We start from the raw sequence: 6,777 nt of genomic DNA, 5'->3' as shown, positions 1-6,777 counted from the left end.
TAATACGAATTCAAGAATAAACTTCTTGGATAGGGCCCTAATTTTCACTTATAATTTCAGGTTCTGGCAACCTCCGTATAATAATAGTTTAATCTCCAAATGATCATTCAACCGGATCAGATAGATCCAAAAAAGATCCATTCTAGGCCGCGCATTTCGTAACGACATTTTATTGAATGCCCTTGGTGTTATTCTGCTTGATACAGTGCAATACAACTCTGTACTGCATTGCATCTAGTCTAAGCGGACGCTTTTTTGAGCTGTGGCGCATCGTGAAGTCGCAATTCTTGAACAACACCGATTTGACAGACAGCATCATGGCCAGAGTTCGTCTCACAATTTCCCAAAAGAAAAAGATACCTCACGAGATCGACAAAAGAAAAGCAGACGGCAGAAACGTGGATCAGACAGCCATTGGACAGTGGGCAGCACACACTTTCAATCTTTCCCATCCTTTGCCGCAGCCGACCATTTCGAAAATAATTGCCAAGAGAGCAGCTCTCTCAACCTCTGCAACTCCGAATCAAAAGCGGCGCGGGCCACTCTTCAATGATCGCCTAGACGAAGGGCTTGCTTTGTGGGTATCTGATTGTGCAAGCAGGAGTGTTGCTCTTTCAGATCTTGCTATCAAGGAAAAAGCAAATCGGATATTAGGCGAGGTTAACAACGAGCTCGAAGACAGTGAAAAGATTGATATGAAGTTCAGCAACGGCTGGTTGTACAAATTCAAACAAAGACACGGACTTCGACGCATTAAAATGCACGGCGAAAGTGCCTCTGCCGAAACTGTTGTGGCGACGGAAGTACTGCAAGCTCTCAGGGAAAAAATCCGCACATATGCGCATGAAGATATATACAACGCTGGCGAGTTCGGACTTCAGTACTGTCTTGCGCCTGATAGCACAATTGCCGCACAGCACGTAAGCCGAACTAAAAAAGACAAAGCACGCATTACATGTCTTGCGTGCTGCAATGCAACTGGTACGGACAAACTTCCGTTGCGAATCATTGGGCGGGCAGAAAAACCAAGGGCATTTAGAAGAAAGAGCGGAGTAGAATTGGGATTTGACTACAGGTGGAATGCAAAGGCATGGATGACAAAGATACTTTTTAATGAATGGTTAGAGCGTTTTAACACTCCTGTGCGACTTCGTGGGAGGACAGTAGTTCTTTTGTTGGACAATTGCTCTGCCCATGGAAAAGATCATGAAGTTGCCGCTTTAAACGTTTCGAACACGCGCGTTATATTTTTGCCTCCGAACACGACATATTTGATCCAACTGTGTGATGCGGGTATTATTGCTGCCGTCAAATGTCGGTATCGCCGCTTGCAAATTGAAAGGGTTTTGGATTACATTGATATCGGTGAAAGGAACATTTACAAGGTCGATGTCTTGCAAGCAATGAGATGGATTCAGAAATGCTGGAATGAACTTCCTGCCGAAGCAATTTATAATTGCTGGCGTCAGACTAAACTGGTTGATGGAGATATAGACAGTGTTGCAGTGGAGGGAGTTGAAAATGAGTTGATGTCATTGCGAGATGACATATCAGATGTGGTACGCACAGTAGATCGTCGGATGCTTGTTGAAACACTTCTTAAAAATCCCTCAGAGAACATTGCAACGGCGGAGGTCACAGATGATGAAATCATTGGGTTTGTTCTTAATGGAATGACAGATACAGGCGAGAATGAAGATATAGAAGGTCAAACCCCTCCAAGTTTGCCTTCCCGTCGGGGAGCAGCTGCGCATCCTTGCTACTGCAAGGCTTATTATGGAGCAGTATGGAGGCTATGCTCACACTACAGGAGGTATTTCTCGTGTTCAGCGCGAGATAAGGCGTGATCAGCAGGATAGCGCCATTCAGACGAAAATAACGTCCTTTTGGGGCAAGGCTACACGTGTAAAATATTTGAAAAGTGTACCTCTTCGACGGATACACCCCTCACTATGAATATGACTAGATTCCACCGACCCATTCCTATAGGGGGGTTATACTGTAGAAGCTGTGGCTTTCGTGCGAAAGGTCTCGGTGAGCGTCTAAGTCCCTTCAACGCAGGACTTGCGAGCATAAATAGCATCAGGAACTGATGGACTTGGGTATCATCAAGTTCGTTCTCTTCTGTATCCCAGCATCTTCACTTGAGAATTGATAATGAGCGGTAAGATCAGACGACCTTTCTACGAGTTGTCAATTGCCCACTGAGGAGTGTGTTCCACCGCCAGCGTGAAGAGCACGCCGACTCGTCAAATAGATACAATCGGCAGAGAAGTTACAGCCGCGATTCATGCCGAGAGTGAAGCAATGCCCAGTACCGATGGCATCCTCACCGTTCATCGGCATGGCAATAGAAAGGCCTTCTTCCAGCGGCGGCGAAATCGTCCATGGGAGAACCGTTGATCGATCCCGGCGTGCCCAATCGCGTCGCCTTCGCACTGTGACAGGGCTGGTGACGTTAGGCCCGACGGCTTCGCAGTCTTCATCCGATTAGTCACCGCTAAGCTCAAGCGAGCTGGCGAGCAGAATCGGGGAGCGAGAGCGGCGATCATCTCCCCGATTCTATGACATACGACGGTGCATGAGCGAGGCAAGGGTGGCGCGAAGACGGCTGTGGGGCGCGATGATACCATCGGGGCGCCGTGGAGTCGCCGTGGCACATTGATGTCGTCTCGGGGTAGTGCCGTTGCCTCGGCGGGACTGAGTTGCCGCGGCACAATGGCGCGCATTAACAGGGAACGACGGGTCAGACTGTGTTGTAGTACAAATAGAACCGGAGCTTGGCAGAGTTGTATCTTCACAGTACCAGCTATGATGATCGCTCTCCTGCTAGGATGACTGACGGTCGTTTTGCGCACAGATTTGATCTGAATGTTCACCGATCTGCAGAATTTCTCTTTGGATGTCAACAGTTCTGCATTTCCAGTGAGGTGTCCATTGATAACTATTTTTGATCAGGTTGTGTCCACCAGAGAACATTATATGTCAAATTATGTCAACCTTCTTCAATTGCCCAAGATTGTGTCTCATCGAACAGCATTTTGCTGCAGACCGTCCACTCGTTTGCAATTATAGCCCAACTGTCGACCATTGTGCATTCTACCTGAAAGAAAATGTCGCCGTATTCGCAGTAGTACTTTGTGCATCATCTCGTTTTCTTTTCAAGCTATGTCTACGACGACGCATTGTTAAAATGTGTCTACTATTTTGCTTAACCGTCCAAACGATGTCCACTGTTCGGCCTAAATCTTCATAGATGTCCCCGGTGTGGTAATTCTCCCAAATTCTAAACGTACCCAAATTGAGCCGGTGAGAACGGTTCTGTACAAGCGACATCCAACAATTTTTACATGTTCTGAACCTTTCACAGTTCCCTGTTTATGTTTCGCGAACAGAGCAGTGCGTGCAGAAAAGTTGTCCTTCAACCGTAGAACTGTATGTGCGCGTATGGGCCGTACAACGCGCCTTCTTACAGAAGACTATGCTTCTCAGTACAGTATTGGGGCCCACACTGTAGAAATAGTTCCTTCAAAGAGACAGGCCTGAGAGAAAATTTTACTGCTAAACTGTATGAAAGATTTTGACCCTGGGCCCTCTCTCTAGAGTACGGACAATTATAGAAACAAGCATCCTTTGCACGTTTTTCGGGACGGCATTAACAGTCTCAATGAACTTCAGGGCCAAGCGTACCGCGGAAAAGTTTTCGGCCGCCCAGCAAAAACTTTTCCGACAAGAATGAATGCAAATGGAAAACTATCAAGGCCATTTCCGGAGAGCGCAATTCTTCCACGTGCACATCGCTCCGACACTACCCTTGTGAATGCGATAGCCGCTGAGCACATTCAGAACTGGATTTACTTCGTTCCTAAGACGGTGCAACATGCTGGATATCATTTCTAACAAAGGTTGTCAATTTCTTGCTATGCAACCCAAGATGGTGATAACTTGGGACCCTGGTCCCAATATCGCCATCTTCTCTAGCAATAGGCCGTGCTTTCCATCTAAAATCATTGATCTTTTGGACAGAAGTTATCGTCGTTGTTTATAAGAGAGGGTTTGTTCATACCCTAAACGCAATGGCAAAGAAAACGCGCACAAAGGAGTTATAGATCATGTAAAAAAAGCCAATAAAGATTATAATTTGGAACTCGGAACACACATAAGTTATGCAGGTCTTTCTTAAAAAGTACTGCACCCTTCTTATTGATTTTTGTCTCATAGGTAAATTGTCCCTCCGGCAATCGCACGAACTACTTCACTTCTGCTGCAATTCTTGATGAGGGAAATGAGATGACGTCGGTCAGAGCTGTAAGCCAAAGGAGAATGTTTTGTCATTCCAATGCATGAAGCCCAGTTTTCACTGCATTTTCTTATGTTTATAGCAGGTAGAAGGGACCACTCAATCCCAGGGACCCAGCAACTCCTTTACAACGCATTTCTCCAGGCCAGAGGCCAGCTTCAAAATTAGCTTGTTGTAACGGTGACATGAACCATTTCTGCGTGCTCTGGAATTGGGCCTGTGCAAAATGCTATTTGGCCCAAGGCTTCTGGTTTGAGTTCTGCATACATTCGAAGTCTCGTACCTCTCGCCTTTGGATACAGTGTTCTTCGCACACGCTCATGACCTTGTCTATCCAGTATCAACGGAATAACTTTTCCTTTTTTTGAAGTGCTTCCCAGAAACGGGAGTGCCTCCCTTGTCGCTTTTCCTTTTCGAACAACAAATGCGTCTACGTTTTTCTGCCTTGATATTGTTGCTTGTGGCAGTGCTGGGTATTATTGTCCCTATAGTTGCCGCTGAAAAATGGAAGCAACAAGCTAAGGGAAAACGAAAAAAAGCCATTCATAAGAACAACAAACCGGGCAAAAAGATATGGCGTGGGCAACCGCGAAAGAAACAGCGACAAAGCAAGCAAAAACAGAACAAGGAGAGGCCTCAGAGACCACCGACTAACCCGCAGACTAAGACGACCGCAAACAGACCAAGTGGCAATAGAAAGGGTGGGAAAGCAAAACAGACGGGGAGCAGTCCGAATGTAACTGATTCCGAAGTCCAAAAACGGTTTGTTTTAACACTAAGTCCACATGCTAGTCACAAAGTTGTTACTCGCCAAGTTCGCAACCTTCGTTTCTACGGAAAAAGCGCCAGATGTCAGGTGCTGCGGTTTTTCCCACAACTTCATATGCTCAAAGTGCGCTGCGGTATTGTGAGGACTCCCAAGGATGCAATTCTTATCAATGATAAACTGAAGCAACTTACTGGAGTGTCGAACTCCACACCAGATGCATTATTGACCACTGCACCGTCTACTTCAGGAGTCAAAAATGCTGATGACGACGGGGGACCAGAGACACCGATGTTTCGTAAGCCGCTAGTCAGGATGACTTCGAAACCCGAAGAAGGACTGTTGCCCTATAACTGGGGGCTCGACCGAATAGATGAGGACTACTCCCCCCTGGACAACAAACCCGTTGATTTTTCATGTTACCCGAAGAAGGGGGCAGGGGTTAGAGTATTCGTGATAGACACTGGATGCCGAATCAACCACAACGAGTTTTTGAATGCAAGTATCTCCACTATGCCGGCTCCTGGCAGCACATTCGAAAATGGCATTGATGATCACGGGCATGGAAGTCACATTGCGGGAGTAATTGCTGGTGCTAATGTTGGTATTGCACGAAATGCGGATATCATTTGTATCAAAGCATTCGACAAACATGGCAACGGGGCTGCTACTGATACCATCAGTGCCGTTGAGTACGTTATTGAGCAGAAGTTCGCTAATTCTTCGGTTCCGTTTGTTGTCAATTTGAGCTACTCTGCTCTTACCGGCACTTCAATTTCGCCTTTGGATGAAATGGTGCATGCTGCATCGTCGAGAGGTATCGTCTTTGTCGTATCTGCTGGAAATGCGGCCGTCAATTCATGTTTGTTCAGTCCTTCAAAGGCGGAACAAGCGCTCACTGTAGCGGCTAGCACGAAAAAAGACAACATCGAAACTGATAGTAATATTGGCCCATGCGTTGAACTTATCGCGCCTGGACATCAGATTGTTAGCGCCGGTATCGACTCGAAATCAGACTACGAAGCTATGAATGGTACCAGTATGGCCACTCCACATATCGTTGGTATTTCCGCTCTTGTTCTCGCGGAGAATCCCTGGATGCAAGCTGAACCAAGGCAGGTTCGAGATCGATTATATGACACGCTTGTCACCGCCAGAAGCGTGAATGTATCAAATTTCATCATGCCTCTCATGGAAACCGAATGCAAAGTAGGAGAGTCGGCAATGACCAAACGCGCATCCATGTCCAAACGCTCGAACAGTAATTTCGAGGATGATTCGTTGGGACCCGCGCCGTCCGGGCCCGTTCCAGTAACTGCATTGCCTTCCGCGTCGCCATCACCATTGCCTACCGCTTCTTTCAGTCCATTTCCGTCCGCTAGCCCGTCGCCTTCGGCAGAACCTGCTGCTAGTGCCGTATCAGATCCGACACTTGAAGAGGATGAGGGCGATAATGCCGAAATGGGTGGCTCGGCTCCACCGGGTCCTGAAGCTTTCATGCAATACGGCTTTGGCCCAGCAGACGATCCATACGCTTTCGGAATTACCGAAGATAGTTCGCGGACGACTTAAATACTTCTGCTTGCCTACAAAAAAAAATCTACGTATGTCAGTTAACGATGGGCAGAACGAAGCACATCCAAATGTGCCTTGCGGAGTACGAGATACCGAAATAAATGCTTTATCCTTGGGAGGGTGCCTTCTGTACACT

The sequence above is a fragment of the Chondrus crispus genome, genomic scaffold (genome assembly GCF_000350225.1).
Source record: "Chondrus crispus Stackhouse genomic scaffold, scaffold_66, whole genome shotgun sequence".
Lineage (NCBI taxonomy): Eukaryota > Rhodophyta > Florideophyceae > Gigartinales > Gigartinaceae > Chondrus > Chondrus crispus.
Note: the sequence above shows the minus strand (reverse complement) of the source record.